General features: G+C 35.2%; 1 protein-coding gene and 1 non-coding gene across 22 annotated transcripts in view; one reads left to right on the top strand and one right to left on the bottom strand.

Annotated features, from left to right (window-relative positions):
• Nucleotides 1–20,278, bottom strand: part of CADPS2 (calcium dependent secretion activator 2) — a 473,581-nt gene that overhangs the window by 173,849 nt on the left and 279,454 nt on the right. The window lies entirely within an intron of this gene.
• TRNAI-GAU (transfer RNA isoleucine (anticodon GAU)) lies at nucleotides 9,848–9,921 on the top strand. Its single transcript has one exon. It is a non-coding gene; the product is annotated as a tRNA-Ile (tRNA).

Here is a 20,278-nt window from a genome sequence, read left to right as displayed (position 1 = left end):
GAATAAAAAAGCACATTACACTTCAACAAATTTGAGGGTTTTTTAACTATAAAGATGAGTTCTGGAATTAGGTAACAAGTATCACTGTCTAGCTATTTTTTCACTGGTATAAAAGCAAATTCTTGGCATAAGAGGCATTAAAAATAGAGGAAAGAATAAAGAAAAAGGATATTTATCAATATTGTTTAAGAGCAAAAACTCACAAATCATGTAAGAATCAAACAGTAAGGAATTAAATAAGGTAGCCATTAAAAGTGACGCAAAAAAATGATATGGAAGAATTGTTATAATGTTAAGTTACAAAAAAAGTGACATGAGCTTATAGTGTATATATATATATATATATTATATATATATAAATATATATATTATATATATATATATACACACATACATATATGGAAAAAAGAATCCAGAAAAATGCATCAAAATGTTAAACCTGCAGTTCATTCATATCTGGCTTGTGAGATTACAGATGAATTTCACATTCTTTATGCCGTCCTACATTTCCATAATTTCTACAGTGCACATCTTCCATTTTTAAAAGTAAGGTTACCTGGTATTGTATACAAGTAAAATTCACCCATTTTAGGTATATAATTTGATGAGTGTTGACCTAGTCCTATAACCACCACCACCACAGTGAACTGACAGAATGTTCCACCCCCAAAGTTTACTACATGCCCTTTTATGATCAATCTCCTCCTCCATCCCAGCTCTGAAACCACTCATCTGATTTCTGATCTTTTAGTTTTTTGTTTTCCAGGATCTCGTATGAGTGGAATTATACAGCATGTAGCCTTTTGTGTCTGCCTTCTTTCATTTAACATAAACCTTTTGAGATTCGTTCATGTTGTGGTCTGTATCAGCAGTTCCTTTTTTATTACTGAATATTATATTTCATTGCATGAATTTACTTCAATGTGTTCATCCATTCAACAGTTGATGAATAATTGGATCGTTTGCACTTTTTTGGTTATAATAAAGTTGCTATAAACATTCATGTATAGGTCTTTGCGTGGGCACACGTTTTCACTTCTTCCAAGTAAATAAGTAGGAGTGGGGTTGTTGAGGTTGGTTTCCAAAGTGGCTGTAAAAGTTTGCATTACCAGTGGCAATATATGAGAGTACATCCTACTTTTATAATCAGAAAAATCACTATTATTAAGCATTTGGGGTGTGTGGCCATTATGGCTCCATAAATTCTATTTCTGGTATGACTAAGTTGAATACCTATAGACCAAAGATAAGGCTGCTCGTCACTTTACCTTGAACACAGTGGAGAACGCATAGCTTTAATGGGCTTTCCAGTTTTCAAGGCCTTTCTCAAGTTCTGGGATTTGGAGCCATCTAAATTTTTTGTGGTCTTATCAGCTTTGGGAAGGTTGCAGTGCGGAGAAAGTAAGGAAAAAGGAGCCAAAATCATTTAAAATTTAGTTATAAAATCGGATAATCCATTTATTAGAAAGCATCGTAAAAAATCAAAATGCATTCTCTCCTAACCCATTTTTATGCCTAGCATTGCTACTGAATCACGGTTTTGTTTGTTTTTCTAAATGTTGAGTGTTAGCTTATAAATTCTCTCTTACGGATAAACATCCATAAGATTTTTATTTCAGAAAAATACACTAAAGTGATATTTAACATGACATTATGTTCTCCTAGGCAACAGAAGCTGCTCATTACCCTTACCTAGTGAGGTCTGAGTATTGTCCATTACCGGAAAATGAATTACTCTATGTGGAGACTCTCTATTTACGTATTGTATACAAATTTTTAGAGAATTTGTATACAGTAGGTTGACTTGACTTCAAACAGCCATAAAATATAATTTGATCTTTCTTTAGTGGTTTTGAAAAGACCCAATAGCATCTCAGGGTCATTATTATGAAGATCAATTATAACTACATAATTCTATAAAAGGAGCTGTGGCCGACAGAGTGAAATCTAACTATTTGACATAAATGGCAACAGCGTTAATTAAACATATCTTTGAAAGCTATTTACTTGTCATTCATTTCTGTTTCATGAAAATGGTTTAGAATTTTTCCGGACTTTGGGTGGTGAACACACATGTGATAGAGATGATGTTTTACAGGCTTGTACACCTGAAATCTATGTAATTTTACTAACAATTGTCACCCCAATAATCATTAAAAAAAATTAAAATTAAATTAAATTAAAATACAATCTATTATGAATATATTCTTGTCATCTGAGTTGTGGTCAAATTGGTTTTTCACTGCCTTATTTCACCCGGGAAAGGCATAGAGAACATGACTCAAGAAGGGTATTTGTCATCCTGGAGAGAGTACCTCTTAAGTGTCCTACAGATTTGTCGGTGGGTCTGCTTTGCAGCTATATTCTTTCTGAATATTTTGTAACCTGCTGAGTCATCACTAGCTTCCTCTTGATTGTATGATTAACTCAAATAAAAAAGAAAGTTTTTTTTAAGGGTAAGTAAATCAGACCTGTCAAATACCAGTCAAACTGGAACACACATTTAACTAAGTTTTATGTGACAATTTATAATGTTATCAAATAAAATAAATGTTTATCACACAGCATGAGGGCAACATTCTCTAATGAGCACTGTGAATTTTCTCAATCTTATGTTAAAGAGGAAAGCAAGTTTTTATTCATTTATTTTTGTTTGTTTGTTTGTTTATTTATTTATTTGGTGGGGCTTTCAACATTATTCATTTTCATCAACCTACAGAATTTCATTTTGAATAAAACATTTTTTCTCATCATTGTTAAATTATTTCAGTAAAGTAAGAAACTGATGGAAAGTGAAGGAACACACATTAGCAGTTTTCAGAGTCATACTACTTTTCCGGTAATCTATTAGAATATGGCCCTATGAAAAAAATTCCTTAACCAAAGGTAAATTGGATCCAAGAATTATTATTTGAACGGAATAAAAGAGATATTCTATTGTACATAACATATTTCCAAAAGCACATATTTCCAATGTTAATTTGTACTACATATAACACTTTGCCATTGAAATAATTGCAATGTATCACAATACTCACGTAACTATCGTATTTCAGATTATTTAAAAATGAATGTTCAGATACTACTTAAAAGTGTTTGCTTTCTTCAGCACATCCAACTTAAGGAAGGCATTAAGCAGTTGTTCCCTTTGAACAAAAAACTGCCTGCTTAACTTTAAAATCTTCTCTTCTTCCACAGGATTAGGTAACAAAGAAATTAGCAGCACTAACACAAAGCTTGGATTTCACACATAAGGATAATGCCTTAAAGCATTTTATAAATCAGTATAAATAGCAATAATCTTAGAGTATCACTCCCTCTCCTAGGGTTGTTTCTAACGGCGAGTACTGTTTGCTCCCAAGAAACATAGGGATCATTGTTAGAACACAAACCAAGTAAATGTGCATCAATGTTTCATTGGCCTACGACTCTTTTTCTTTTTTTTTTTTTTTGGCATTTCTAACTAGTCCTAGGTCATGCTCTAGTCTCAGATATGAAAGATATGAGAAACTGAATTTTAAGGTTTTTGATTATATGTTTAAAATATGATGTGAATGGGGTGGCCGGTTAGCTCAGTTGGTTAGAATGTGGTACTGATAACACCAAGGTGGCCGGTCTGATCCCACATGAGCCACTGTGAGCTGCGCCCTCCTTAAAAAAAGGAGAAGAAAAAAAAAAGTGATGTGAATGCATAGCTCCTATACTATGCTGTTAGGAAAAAAGTTAAGAGGGGAAAAATAAGTAAACAGAAGAATTTTGGTATGGCCAAACCTCAAGTCAATAGAGTTACCATCAACAAGGCAAACAAAAATTTTTTTCATGTCCTATATCAAGAGTTATATTTGGTCAAATTACATAAATATAAATTATATAAATGTCTAACCACTATGCTGTACACCCGCAACTAATATGAAATAATACTGAATGTCAACTATAAAAAACAGTCATGGGGATATAAAGTGGGGACAGCACAGGGAACAGAGTCAATAATATTGTAGTAACTATGTATAGTGCCAGATGAGTAATAGACTTATTGGGGTGGTCACTTTGTGAGGTATACAAATGTCTAATACTATATTGTTTTGTACACCTGAAACTAATGGAAAAAAAAAGAAAAATAGCAAAACAAAACATCCCAAAGAAACACTAACCGGGAGAGGAAGAAAGAGTTACAAATAAGGTATTTCAACACTTACACTAAAAATTGTACAATCTCTGTGGTATCAGCATGATCCTTAAAAGAGGTATGTTAACTTAAAAATGCCAACTGGAACATATGCCACAATTACTTCTAAAGGTTTTCATTTGTGGAGAAACAAAAGCAGAGTTTTAATGAAATCCATCAGAATGTTCTGTGACAATAGAAACACAATTTTTTTTACATATAAGTGATCCTTAACAATTAAGTATTATTCTAATAAAATTACCTCAACAATATATTGAGTAAAATAAGGTTCGGTAAAAATAAACCCAACAAAACAAAAATAGCAAAATTATTCTACAATGTTTATTTTTGTTGAATTTTTCAACAGATATTTAGATTGCATAACATGTTCACACTGAAATGCTTATAAAATTATTTTAAAAGCTTTTTCTACACAGCACCTCTTTCAATGTTTTTTAAAAATAGATTCACATATAACATGCTGTGATTTGTCTTACTTTATGCCCAAAAAAATCAGAAACTAGCTTTACTAATAAATTAAGCCATTTTCCTATAAATACTATATAATTTCTGCTACTACATATAATCACAAAAGTTAATGAAATCTCCAGAACTCATTTCTGATTAGTTTTAAAAATTGAGATTTAACTCATCTTCATAGCACAATATGTCTGAACTAAAATACAGCCTATGTTTTTCTAGTTAAGAAAACACCCTGCATTCTCTATGCCATTTATGAAATAGAAAATGGTAACATCAAATAAAGATCTCATTCATCCAAACACTTTAAAAGCACTTTTAAAAACCTTTCTAACTTGAAGATTGTTCAAAGAATACTTCAACACATATTGCTAAATATTGTAGTTTAGTCTCAATTAGAGTGGTGGCACACACTTCCAATAGCAAGGAGAACATGACAATTTATTTGGACTGAGTCCATGCTGTGAGAGTTCATGGTTTTACTTTATGATGAAAAATCACCACTAATGAATATTTGAAAAACATAATTGTATACAGAATATGGGGATTATTCAGTGTTTGGAAAAAAAGGACTATTACTCCAGTGGATCATTTTATGAGTCTAGCTTTTTATTCAAAGAAATGGGACAATCTACATGTTGAATGATAAAGCCTTTTCTGCTGCCAGCCTTCATTTCCTTCAAGGAAAAATACAGAAAGAAAAAAAAAATCAATATATAGAGTAGCTTAGTCCTGGAAAGGGCTTTCTTAAAGAGAAACCTCAGTCAAGGTTGAAAGAGCAATTAATACAGGCTCGAAAATCTGGGCCATTCTGCTGGAGTTCGGTTAACACGTGGCAGAAGTAATCACCCACTTGTGAAAATGATTTTCGGTTCATTCTCAAACACCTTTCAGACACTCATGATCCCATTTAACTGACAACAATACAGGCTATCCATGGGCACCACTGCATTTGATGTAAAAACCAATAGGGACCAAATGCCCTCAGGCACTTTCAGTCATCCCTGCACGTTCTTGGCAGCCAGCATAAAAGGACTCTTTCTTTTACTACATTCTTTCTTTTATTTAACCCCATAAGATTAAGCCCCCCCCCCCCATTTTTTTTCTGGTTTTGTTTTCAGCTAAGGATGAGAAAAAGAAACTGATTCAAGACAACAGTGTGACCTGGTCATTAAAAACCCCAGAAGTAAATACTTTCCAGTTGGCGTTTTATACTTCCTGAATTCTTACAGGAAAGGGTACCAGAGGTGGGGAGGCCAGGAGAGGATCACAGCCCAACGAAATTACAAAACATTCCCGAGAAATTATCAATGAAAGAAAATCAAAAACTCCTATTGTTGAGCAGGAAGTTCAAATGTGTGTGTAATAGAAACAGGAGATTTATAAAATGTAGTCACTGCAGGAAAATGTAGAGTTCTTCACTCATTTCCTGCATCACGTTTTGCAGACTCGATAACATAAAAATTGTCACCCCTCCTTTTCCTAAGAAGTTTTATCTTCTGCTGGCTTAATCTATGTTAAATCTCAGCTCGAAGGAATGTTATCAGATTAAGTATAACAGTCTGAGGTATAGAACCTATCTTTTAACAACTGGCTTGCCATTGCACAATCTAGAATATGACCAGAGGCAAACAAGCAAGATGAGAGGGAAGACCGTAAGACCCCAGTCCACCCTCGGACAAGACATTAAGAACTGCAAGTGATCATAAAAATGGTGTTCTAAAACAAATGGCGGTGCACTGTCACCTAGAAACAAAACTGAACTGGGAAAATCATCTAAGTAGTTCTACGAAGGGTAGATTTAAACAGGTAAACACAAGCCAAACAATCCATTTAAATCAAACTGTACAGAGAAATCTTACAAAGGAAATTTTTCCGACATTTATCTTTGATAACGGATCAGCCTTCTTTTATATCATGATTAGCAGAAAAAGTGCCCTAGTACCTATTTTTAACGGTTCATGATCTCGCCAATGGTGACATTTATAGTTATGCAACTAGGTTAGGGTCTCATTCAAATACACTCTGTCACAGAGGGCCTATTTTGTAAAGCATGGTGTCATACTTCTCAGTTTAAGTGTCTTTCAGAATACGGTAACACTGTTTTACATCAGCAGAAGCTTCACTGGTTTGTTGAAAATTCCAGAAAATTAGTGGACTTTTCCAAGTTGACTGTAAAATGGCTCCGAAGAATACAAGAGGGAAAATATATCTTAAGAATGTATTGAGCTATCTATTCCAACCAGGAAAAGTTGCACAGGGTCAAGTCTAGGCATCCATCCCCAAGGAAGAGGGGAGAGGCTGTGAAGATCTCAATTCTGGGGGTCAGGCTATATGACACATTCCAAGGGGAAGGACACTGCACCACTTTGCAAACAAGCTCTAGGGTACCTAAAGATTAAAACGAAATACTTCACTTAGGCAATCCTAGATATTTTTGTGCCATATTCCTTTAAGCTTTCCTCTCCCTAAAAATGTAAATGGTTTGATAATAATAAAACAAAAGTTTTAGAAATGGCTTTATATATATATATCAAAGTATATCTTACTGACTATGGAATACCTTCCCTTTGGGGCACAATATTCCCAAAGCAAAGCAAAACGATCAAACATTGTTAAACATTATGTACAATGTAGGCAACCCGACTTAACACAAATAACTTAGACCTCAGTTTCCTCCTCTGTAAGTGGAGATACTGTTCTACCTCCTCCTTATTTAGGACAGATTCAAGTGGAAATATGTGAATACGATGCCCTCTAGTTCAGAAGATAACTTGGGATTCAGTGTTTTTCACTGTGTGCGGCTTGGAACATCTAGATACAAAGTAGTATGAAGAAAAAGACTGGCTTTGGTGAGCAACCAAATGTGACAAATATTGAGCGAAACAAAGCAAAACACTGTCTGAGAGGACCTGGAAGAAGAGCGTGTAACAGACATTGACACTGAGACACTAAGGAGTGAGGTGGGGGAGGGGTGTAAGGGCCTGGACGGGGGCTGGGGTGGGAATAGAGACACAGTGTCTCCAGAATTACAGCATCTTTTTCATAGACGATCCTGTAGGAGTATTGTTCTCCAGCATACACTTTGGGAAATCAGCTGCATTAGATTACTGCTAATGAGTCTTTCAGCAAGAAAATTATATGACTGAGCTTTTACATTCTTTTCAGAATTAACTAACATCCTAATCATAATTAAAATGTCTTCTTCACTTCTAACTTCATTTCATTAAGAATCTGTAAACATCGATGCAGGAAAAACAAAGTTTCTGCCAAGTTTGGATGATCCTCTTCATGGACACTGTTTGATCCCTGAAAGGTCTTTTGTTCTGTAGTGTTCCTCTCTGGTCTTAGTTAAGCCGGAACATTTTTGGAGGGTGTTGAAATGTAGAGAACAAACTGTCTGCGTCTACCTTTAAAGTAACTTCTCTTCATGTGAGTGATTTGCATGAATTCCTCCTGCCACCTAGCATGCTTCAGATTCCCTTCCCCAACAGCTTTCATCTCCCTAAACTCTGTCACTTAAGCTTTCAGTTTTATGCTTTGTGACCCATCTTATCCGTAGCCAAGGACTGTGGCGATCTGGTTGGAGACGGGTGACTGAGCAGTTAGAGCCCCCGGCTGTTGTGCCAGCTCTGCCCTTGTCTATCGACCTCGGCGTGTCAGTGCCCACCTTGCTCCCTCACAGCTAAGTGGCTGTTTGGATCAGCTGCCCAACACCCCGTATGATGACCCAGCTCGGCTCCTGTTCTTGGTAACTTTGCTGTGATGCCCTGCTCTCGAATGCTGGACATAGGAGTCCATCACAGACATTTCTGTGATTGCTCACATTTGTAAACATGGCCTGTGGTCAGATCCGTCAGTACTTTCCTTGGCTTCCTTTTGACACCAAGTACTCCTTTACGCAAATACTCTGCGTTCTCACGGCTCCTCTGTGTGTGTATTGTCGGCCATACCCCATCAGTGCCACACATCTGACAATTTCATCCATGTCCAACGATTTATATTTAGTGTGCGAATCACACATTTCCCGTTTCTTCCTAGTCCCCAGTTCAACTATCACTTTTGCAGAGAAGCCCTACCTGACATCCCCAATAAGGTCACATGTGTTAGGGGGTAGGTGGACATTTCTTCCATAGCCCTCCAAGGCTTACGACATGGCACACTGAACTAATGTCTAATACCAGCACAAGACGCTGCGCGCTGGAGGGCAGGGACCACATCAGCTGACTCACCACTCTATTCCAGCAGAGCAGCGTGGCCTTCTATAGCCACTCTTCCATAAACAGTTTTGGAACGACTGAAATGGCTGCTTCTCGCTTTGTCTCAAGGAACAATTATAATAAAAACATAATGAAGAAAGTAAACGTGTAGCAAAAATGTATATACTATATATATCAAGGTAAAAGAAAAAGCCTTGTAGAGACTGGATTTTCCATAAAGTTGGTATTTTTTATATTTATTTCATCACGAGTATCCAAATAATTTTAGCAGCCGCAGAAAGTTATCCTAATATTTAGCTCAATATGGACCATCAAACATAAAGGAACCATGAACCAGCTGCATATATTCAGGACGCCAGTCCACCTACTACCCCATTACCTGAATAAGGGACCACCTATAAGACTTGATATAAGACTCTGTACCAATGCTGAAAATGGCCCCGAGGTCACAGTATTACAAAAGCCTTTTAAGTCAAAATGAAATAGCATATATTCAAAATGCCACCCGATACTCTAATTCCCACTAAGGTATTTTTTTGTTTGTTTGTTTGTTTTTAAGTTTCTGATAATAGAAACATATTTGGAATCTCTAAGGAGGTCCAATAGTTTAGAACCTCTTTTCTTTGCCTGAGTTCTAAACAAACTGGCTTAACAGTGTTAAGATGAGGCTAAAACATTCCCTTATAAAGATAATCACTGAAGAATATGGTTTATTTCTGTCAGAAGTGGGCTTCCTTATGAGGTTCAGTGTCATTACCAGACATACGTTCCGCACTCTGGCACAGACAGTGCCAGACAAGATAGGCCTGTCCGTGCAGAGATCCTGCCACTGACAGATACACGCATGGAGAAGCAGAGTACAGGTACTCCCTGTGGGCAACTCACTTTCAAGGCACAGAGAGGAAAGGGCTGATCTATGCATGACCGGTTCTGCTCTCAAGCTGCCCAATCAAATAAGTCAAAAAAAGGGGTGGTCTGGGGTGGCCGGTTAGCTCAGTTGGTTAGAGCGTGGTGCTGATAACACCAAGGTTGCTGGTTCGATCCCTGCGTGGGCCACAGTGAGCTATGCCCTCCAAAAAAAATGGCGGGGGCAGTGGCAAGAAGCCAGGAGGATTACTGTCATGGGTGCCCCTATATATGGAAGCAAATATTAGGGGTACAGAGTAAGTGCTTTTTCAAAATAGAGCTGAAGGAGTGAGAATGATCTGGTGTGTGTGTTCCGGGGGTCGGGGAGGGAGCAAGTGGGAGAGAAAACAACGAAAAACAGAAAAAGAATACAAATGAACGATTCTCTTAAGTCCCTTTAACTTTTTACCTGTTATATGCCCCAATTTGACTTTCACTTCTTTTCACCTGTAAAATAGGAATACCAATATTTGCCCTGACTATAACAGACAGTGTCATTACAAAAATCCAGTGAAATGTTGTGTATAAAGGAGCCTTTGAAATAAAACACAATGTAAATCGAGGCATCATCATCACCATCATCACCTAGTTAGTAGCACAATATTCCAAAAAAATATTTCAATCTAACTTTTTTGAAGGACTGTTTAAAAAGCTTGAGGAGAATGTCAATAAATTTTTCAACTCTGTCCATTTAGGAAAAATAACCTTTTGAAAAGTGGGGCAAAAATTTAAGTATAACTTTTCCTAAAATAAAGTGTAACCATGATATCACACAAGTTACAACGAAACATTCTCATTCATGAGATAAAAGCAGTATCTCCATAGAGTACATGTATTGTGTTTCCCAGCTATGAATTCCTTAGGTTCTTAAGAAATTGCTATTTATCAACCAACTAAAAATTCCAGACTACTACAGAAAAGTGTGCTTTGATGTTCAGTTTCTCTCTCACATGCATTTATTTATTTGGAGGACAATGAATAACAGAATAAAGGCAATAGTAATAAAGAGACTATGTACAATCAAGCCGAGATTCACGGGGCTAGGCCTGTAAAATGTTTCTTTCTCTCCTTAAAGTGTAAGAACTCCATTTACTTATTTACTTGCCTATTAAACTAGATTCACAATGCTTCTTCTTATTAAAAGCAAAGTACAAAGAAAAATGAAATCAAGGTAAGTCAATAGAAAACAACCTTTGACATTTACAAAACATATTCAGAATTCCAAGTCTCAGCTATTTTTTATTAAAACTGACCTTAGTGATCTCTTTGATTATTCATATACTACTACGTTAATTTTTCTACATTAATTTGATAAAATGTCTTGACAAGTTTGATATGTCCAAAGTGAACTACCACTTCACCTTCTCTTAACTTCTTCTTACATTTTTTAAAAAAGAAAATGTCTTGAAGATTACTTAATACTACTTAAAATAGTGCCACCTTTATTACCAAGTTCTCTATTCAACAGACAAAAATATTTTCGATTTTCGGGGAATGCTTGCGCCATCTATTGGAGAAATATATTACTGCTTTTGTCAAACGAAATAGAACACTTCCGAAGATACTTGTGAGCAAGGTACTTCCCCTCTAAAATGTAACTTTGGTATTTGTCCTTCTCTGTCTGACTTCAGATAAACACTCTTTTATTTGTTAAATCAATCAATCAAACAATCAATCAATCAATCAATCAATAAATGCAACTTTGGAACAAAATCTGCTCCTTGTCTTTCTTGCATTTTAAGCCGTGTCAGTATCAGAAATTAGTATCTTTACCCCAACTTAACACAAATATACATTAGTTCAAATAATTTCCCTAACTCAACACAAACACATATTAGTTCAATATTCCATCTTAATGGAATCATTTGACAGAGTTATACATTCATAGGCAAAAGAAATGTGAAAGAGAGAAACACAGATAGAGGAAAGGAGATAAGAGACCATTCTATTTATTTTAAAAGGATACCAGCACCTAATTTTAAAACAAGTACAAGCAGAGTTCCTCTCCCATTTAGCCAAAGAGCTAGGGATAAAGATTAGAATTCTGTTACATGAAGTTGTAGAATATCAAGATTACTTCACAGAAAAGATTTAAACCCATTCTGAAGGTATCTGTGGATTTTTCTTAATAAATAACCACAACCACAATAATAAAATGGAGTATTAAAAAATCAGTTCATACAAGACAATGACCTGCAAATATCCTTTTTCCATCTCTCTTTATGGCAGCACCACCTACATAGCAGAAGAACTGTAAAGAAATTTGAGATCTGTTCATTTTCAATTAAGAAGGAGTGTTATTTTTCCCTAGAAAAAGAAAATGGGAATCTTACTTGAAAATTCATATCATACTGACATCCCTGGGTGTGGGGTTTGATTCAGTTGCTGGCACATATATATCTACATTTCAGTGGGATGCATGAATTATTAGACATGTATATAAATCATACTGTAACTGACTAGAACCCAAATAATTTTCAGTTTATCACAGGGCTTTCTCCACTTCATTTGCTCTACAATTAGAGGAAAATAAGAAAACAGACTTACTTCAGAGACTGTAAGACATAAAGTACTACGGGAGTTCTTACAAGTCAAGCATTCCCAGACAAATGACCACAGGTAAATAAATGATCCTTAATCATTAAATAAAATTAAAATATATTTATAAACTCTATTCTAAAAAGCAACACAGAATTCTAGTAAATATACGGGAATTTTCAACAATAAAGTTTGAAATTTAAAAAGATTTCCGGTGAGACTTATTTTGCTAGCACTTAAGGTAATTAAACTTTTCATTCAATTTCTAAGTAAAAAATAAATAAATAAAAATAAAAAACAGAAGAGTAAAATGACAAACTATAATATTACAATATATTCTGACATCACATACATTCTATATGGATATTCTTCAAATAATTATTTCCAATGCATTTCATCATCATTTTCCTAATAACAGGTTACACTTTTTGAGATTTACTAAATTCCAGGCAGTGTGCTTTGTACTTTACATATGTTATGCCAGTTAATACAACAATCCTACAAGGTAGGTATAGTTATTGCTATAAACTACCATACACATAATTGATAACCGACTTCTGATATTTTTAATACTACAAAAATATTCATTGTATACTCATATTTATACTTTCTGACTTTGCTACAAGATTCACTTTACAATTACAGTTAATTGTGACAGAATGGCCCCCAGCTACTGCATACATAAAACATCGACCTTCATGCAACATTTGACCTCTGACATATGACGAAGGTGGCCTTGATCTCAGAATAATGATTAGGACCTCTCCTTGTATATTGGGAGAGAGGCATCCTGGACTAGTTGCTGGAATGATTGTGAAAGTGTTTACTCATAGAGGAGGCCACTCCTGGTGGAGTCTTCATTTGAAGAAAAGACTAAGAGCAAAAGGGTCCCCTCACCAGGTGCCATCTAAGTCAGGTCAGCCTTTTGAGTGAAGCACGACAGTAGATAACCAATAGATAAAGTAGAATGGTGGCAAGCTTAGCTGGTAGTTTCTTATATTCTCTGTGATTATTTCAGTTGTTCTCCCGCAGCGTAAAGGCTTTCAGAAGTTCTGCACTGCTTTAACTGACCTAAGAGAAATCAGGAAGGAATGTCTACAATGGAAGAGAAAGAAAATGAGGCTGATGCAGGGCACATCTGAAGCCTCGCGCAGTATGAAGGCAGGATGTCAGAGAATACCTCTCGAAAGGGAAAGCAGTCCATTCACCCATAGTTCCAGAACAGTCTCCTTCCTAACTCAAACATTAGAGATGTAGAATTCTGTTAAGGGGAGCTGTATTCTCTTCCAGTAATTTTCAGTAACTCTCAGGAACAGAGGAACAGAATTAACTACTTATCAAAAAAAGAATTAGTATAGTCCCTATACTAATATTACACTTAGATAAGAATTCTAAACTAGTCTGTTTTTCCTAACTGTAAACAGAAGTAATGACTTCTTAATTACCTCAAAGGATTATCCTGAGGATCAAACAACCCAGGAGATATAATAGCTCTTTTAATATGTGTAAAGATACTATAAAGATGTAAAGAAATACTGTGAGCAGCATTATGTTGAAATCTAGACCATGTCTTGATATCACAAGGAGTTACATTTAAGAAATTCTATTACTTGATTTATCTATATAATATAAAGCAAATGACTTATCTCAAATATTCACTTGATTAAAAACTTTGGTGTGGGGAAAAAGGAGATGAAAGTGACCAATTAATTAACTGTTCCGACTCATGTATAATCATGGACAAAAAAAAAAACATAGTTTAATTCTTCAGACTCACGTTTTGTTAATATAGGAGAAGAACCTTTCCTAAGAAACATCTTTTCACAATATTTCAAGTACATTTGATACTTGATATTTTAACCTAATAATTTTTCAACAGTTAAGAAATTTTAAAAGTACTCCTATGTCAAAATCCACTTATTCTAATTCAGTGGTTCTCAAATGTTAGCAAGCCACGACATCTTACACAGAGGGCTTGGGAACATACAGATGGTTGGGCCCCACGCCATGAGTTTCCGATTCAAACCAGGCCTGAGAATGTGCATTTCTAACAAGTTCACAAGTCATGTTGGTGCTCCTGGTCCAGAGCCCACACGTTAATCGCCTATTCTGACACTTAAACAGCAACAAATAAAAATCTCAGCCATATCTATAGCTTTAATCAGGCATTTTACCCAAAAGTATGTTACTAGTTAAGGTTTCCCTACAGTAGTGCTACAAATAATTTTTCTAACTTAAGTAAACCAAACAAAAATAACATTTTTCGTTTTCCTTCTTATATTTGATCATAGTGCCCCCTAGTGGATGAAAACATTACTAACAAGAAAGGACAATGGAGTAATTCTCAAGGGGAGTTAGGTAAATTTATCAGTGTATTTGCCAGAATGCCCAGCCTGCTGCTTTGCCCAGGATACACTCAGTACAGGTTAGCTCAATAAATACCCACACATACTTTAGGGAGGCCCACCACTGTTACCCTCAGTGTTCTATTTATAAAATACTAATGTGAAGCCAAGTAACCCCAAATCTCTCTTAGCTTTTCAAAGTTCTATGCTGGTATGAAGCAATCCTATTTAGAATACAGTAGAATATAAAGAAACAACTAACAGGAAAATCAGTGTTATTCGGTGCGCTCCCTTCTCATCATTACATAGCTCCTAAAAGTTGTGATGGTGTAGTAATAATAATTTATTTGAGGTTTAGAAAGAAAATGTTTCATACTTGAATGTAATATCAGGAGGTTAAACGTGTTGTGGCTAAATACTCACCTCTCCATGCAGGATTACTGGTAGTTGTCTATTTGTGCCACATCCCAGAGGAATTCTTTAGAGGAAAACAAATTTTTCTTCCTAGGTGTGATCAATAATCAAGAATACCTTCGCACGTCAAAGGAATCTATATTATTTTCGGGTACTACACTATCAGCTAAATATATTTTTTGCTTCTATGGGGATAGATGGAATCAATAAATTGAGGAGCCTTAGTCAATGCCACAAAAGGGATACTGTGGATACGTAAAATTACTTAACATAAAACGCTGGTAAAGTGACTTGGAGCTTAAAGGCTTGGTACTAAACCTTTTCTTAATATTATTTTCTACATGCATGTCATAAGTAGAAGCGCCTGGGACCAACGGCTGGATTGGGAAAAGATAACAGCAAGTAGTGACAGGATACAGTGGAATTGTCTCTCTGCCTATCTCTCTCTCACTTACTAGCATTTATATGTGTATGTGTGTGTGTGTAATCTTCCTCACTTTTTTCATTTTAAATATATATCCATGGTCTCAAATTTTTGTAACCACTCAAATCATCGCTCTCATTCGTCATAAGAGAAGGAAAGACATTTACAGGACAGAAACACATAATTTGGTGGCACCACACAATGGCACGGGTAAATGGTGTAAGGGGGCTAACGAACACATTGACCTCTTTGTGTTCTCCTTAGCTTCCTTAAGCACATGTGAAATACGTATGTCATACGAAATACCCAGAGAGGTCTCATGTTATTTCATGCCAATTAACAAATTGCTAACATGTCATGTTAATAAAAAAAGCAACTGACCTAAGTAGAAGGGCTAATTAGATGGAGTAAGATAATTAAACGATTCTCAATATGTAATCAAAAATTAAGGCTGGAAGTGTTTCACAATGCTGTCTTTTTTTTTCTCCCCCCAGTTTCTGCCTATCTGCAAAATTCTAATCAGTGTATCCATATGCATCAAAGACAGATCCAGTGCAGATGTTAATTTGTTGCATGATAGAAATCCGGTGTTCAATTACAAATAATGGGGTGTATGAGAGACCGTCCAAGATTTCCATTTAGCTGAACACATGCCTCTCAACCCACAAATGATTGCAAAGCATTCACACTGGAATTAGCTACTAACATGAAGCCCTGGCACCTCACAGTCATTTCCTCATTATGTAGTATTCACATCACCTGCCCTGTGTATTACCCAATTTGCCCAAATCAAGAAGTTTGAATATTTGGTGATCTAAATTCTATTTATTGTCCACGAATTCTTTTAAAAGGATGATTTTGATTTTTATCTAAACTCTAGGGCACTAGAACCTGAGGAATTTTGTTTCCTCATCTTACATTTAAACAATCAAAATCAGTTGCTTTTGTACTAAGGTAAATTCCTTGAACTAGGAATATTCTACACTTCGAACGTGCACAGCCTATTTCAACAAAGCATTCCCAACACGGTGTCTAAGTGTTATTTTCACAAAATAACTGCAGACAGGGGATCAAGAATACTCATTTGGATAAAAGATGTTATGCAGATTTGCTTTTTATGACAAAAATAGGCTTAAAATGTACTTAGGAATTAAGATACTCACCATGCCAATCCTGATGCAATTCTGAGAGAATGAATACGAGTAAATGTCAGACTGATGCAGAATTGTATGTCCTCTATAACACCCAAATATTTAGAGTTTGCAAACTATTCCAGTAACTAATACGGCCATATCTCTTAAACCCAAACGTCAGATAACCAGACGAGACAGTGGGAAGGATCATTTGATCGATGGCAGAGTAACAGCAGTGTGTATCTATGGGACTTCATTCATTTAAAAAAATACATGTAAAAAAAGTTTAAAAACAAGAAAAATAATTAATTCCTTTCATTCTCTTATTTCAACGAAATCAATTGCAAAATATGTGACTGAGGTCCCTTACTCATTAAGAAAATAAATAAATGCCATTTCTGAGTGTATGGCAACCAGCAAGCCCACGGGTCAAGCCTGGCCTGCAGATGTGCTTTGAAAGCACAGCATTAACAATACACATGTATTTTTAATTCCTTTTCGTGTTCTCTTGATTCCGATAATGCTGACTATTCCACTCTTCATGATTTTATACTTAATCACTTCACACACTTATTGGGCTTGCCTTGCCTTTGGTAGCGTCGGAGTTTTGTGAGCTCCTAGTGTGATCCCTTGAGAAAAATACTGTGTATTATTAGTCAGTGTTGCCTAGTGGTTTAGGGAACAAGCTCTGAAATCAAACAAACTGAGGTTTAAATCATGGTTAATTTACTTTGTTCAAATTCTTTATGTTTCAGTAATATCTGCAAATTGATGTAAAGTGATATCAATTATATCACACTATATATATATATATATATATGACAGTTGTAAGAACTGAATCAGAATATAGTTAAGAATATATCATATAAGAGTATAATCAAGGAATATACCATATGAATTATCAGAGATATGATATCACATAGTGCTGTAAGAACTAATTAAGATTATATATATTTAAAGTACTTAACTACTTTAAATATCTTTAAAGCAATCACTGCGTTATTTCCATGCCACAGCTATAAGAAGCCACACACTTCATAAACTTGCTAATTAGCAGTGTAATAGATGAGTAGTCTGAAAGGGTAATAATAGTCTACCAGATTAATGGACACATATCCTACTTGAAAAATTGACTGCTGTTATTAAGGAATCTTTCCAGTATTTCACATGACTTCTACAGAAAGGGGACAATTACTACAGTTATCCTATTTATGTTGACCACATATTTCTTTAAGAACTAAGGAAAAATATCACTCTACTACTAAGGACACTTACATATTTGAACCATTGACAAGAAGTCCATGGTGAACAGATTTTGTTTTAAGGCTAATAGTAAAATTGCAGGTTGATGGGAAGCAGTATTGAGTCCAGCATCAGCAAAAGTGACTTACATGCTTTTAGAGTCCCCTTGGAACTTTTCAAAAAATTCCACTGTAAGTCTTAAGTTTCCTCTTGCAATCATAGTTGAGGGTAACGGAGGATAACAAGACCTTAGAAAAAACCCTAAACTAAACCTCACGACTGGGGAGACAGAGATCTTTAACAGGACATGGTGTACTCATAGAAGTCACCTTTGTAATTGGGTTTCTTCAAATCCCAATTTTATCCTGATGTAACCTCCACAGAATAAGGTAGAAGACACAAGATAAGGTTAGACAAATTACAAGCTTTGCACTCAAGAATAATCAATACTTATAGAACAGTTATATAGTTACAGAATAGTAAACAAAGTAGATTCAACAAATGGAGGTATTATGGTTATTTACTTAATAGTTAATCATATACCTGTCCTTTGTAAAAGGGTGTACTAGGAATTCAATGAGGAATTAAAGATGAAATGGACAAACATCATGGCCACATGCCTTACAAGTATGGCAGCTAAGGCATGTAGAGACATAATTAAAATATGCAGTTCTACTGGACTCAAGAATGAAAACCTGAAGTTTTCTATCAAACTGAAAATATGGAAAAATCCAGTTACTTCCTACTTTAAGTAAAAATCATATCTGTGAAGATCAGTTAAGATGAAAAAGTGCCTAAGTCCGTCGCATTTTTAAACTGGAAGCTAACGAGGGGAGGAAATAAACACAATCCAGTGAGACCATTTACTGACGAGGGTCAGAAACGGAGTGAAACTTCTACACAGATAAATCTTATGGAAAACAATCTTTTTATATGAATGGGGTGGCAGGAAAAGAAAAGTGGGTCCAGAAAACGTTTTGAGTAACAGTATGCACAGCACTTTAAGATTCAGAAAACCTAAACTATTATATTAGAAATGTGGAAGGGGTGCTAATGAAGATTAAGGGGGCGGGGGCAAGCCTCCCAAGTTACCATCTTGGCAGACTTGGTCACCGCTGGTCAGACCAAATAATTCATTGATAGGAGTAATGAAAAGTTGAAATAGATGAAACCATTAAGAGAAGTTGAATACCTGAGGAGACTTTCATGAAGCATATATACAACTATTTATCTAAGAAACATACATACAACTGTTTGTCCTAGGGAGTTTACACAAATATCGGCAAACGGTACTGAAAGCAAAGAACAAGAACTAGATAGGATGCTTCTGAGAACATAGAAGCAACACATATAGAGGGAAAATTCTGAAAGAAAATTGTGTAGTGTAACACAATGACAAAAAAGAATCACACTTAGGTCAACACAAAAGGGAATTAAAGATGAAACTAGGTGAAAAACTTAACAAAGGATCAATATAAATAGAAAAAAAGCTCTTTTGACATGAAAAATCTCCTGATGAAATGGGGGAAAAACCCTTTAACTTGAGTAATAGAATAAAGCAAATAAAACCAAATTGAAACCCAAGCCAAAAATTACGCATTAAAAAAAATATCAAGGTTATTGGAATATAAGAAAGAGAGGGGAAAAAATGAACTGAATTCTTCAACTCAAGAATTTAGGAAAAGTACAACCGAGCAAAACTGGAGAAACAAGAAGAAAGGAAAAACAGATTTGGGCAGAAATCAATGTAACAGAGGTAAAAGTAGAGAAAATGAACACAACCAAGTGTTGGTCCTTTGAAAGATTAGTAAGACAGACAAAGCTTTTCAGGAATAATAAAAATTACACAGAGAAATATGCAAACATACTATTTGAAATGAGAAAAAAAAGAAAGGAAAAAGAATGAAAACAGGATAGCTATAGACACGATGGAGGATTTTAAAATATGAAAATATTAATAGCTATAACAAAGACATTTGAAAAGAAAAACTGATGTAAGATGTATTAGAAATTTTAAACAGATCAAGAATCACGAAAAAATTTGAAATGGCTATCAAAGACCGCTCCTTACTGCCATCTCAAGCTTCCATTCCAGACAACATTACAAATTGTCGCTTTTAATGAAGAAATTTTACTCTTTTTTTAGAACAGTTTTAAGTCCACAGTAAAATTGAGAGGAAGATACAGTAGTCGCCCTTATCTGCAGGAGAAACATTCCAAGACTCTCAGTGGATGCTTCAATCAGTGGATACTACTGAACCCTACGTATACTGTTCTATGTTTGTTCCTATAAAAACATACCTGTGATAAAGTTTAACTTATAAATTAGGCACAATAAGAGATCACCAACAACAATAATAAAACAGAAGTATTATAACAATATACTATAATAAAAATTAGGTAAGCGTGCA

Source organism: Rhinolophus ferrumequinum, chromosome 26, assembly GCF_004115265.2.
Source record: "Rhinolophus ferrumequinum isolate MPI-CBG mRhiFer1 chromosome 26, mRhiFer1_v1.p, whole genome shotgun sequence".
Taxonomy (NCBI): domain Eukaryota; kingdom Metazoa; phylum Chordata; class Mammalia; order Chiroptera; family Rhinolophidae; genus Rhinolophus; species Rhinolophus ferrumequinum.
This window is presented reverse-complemented; position numbering and strand designations above follow the sequence as displayed.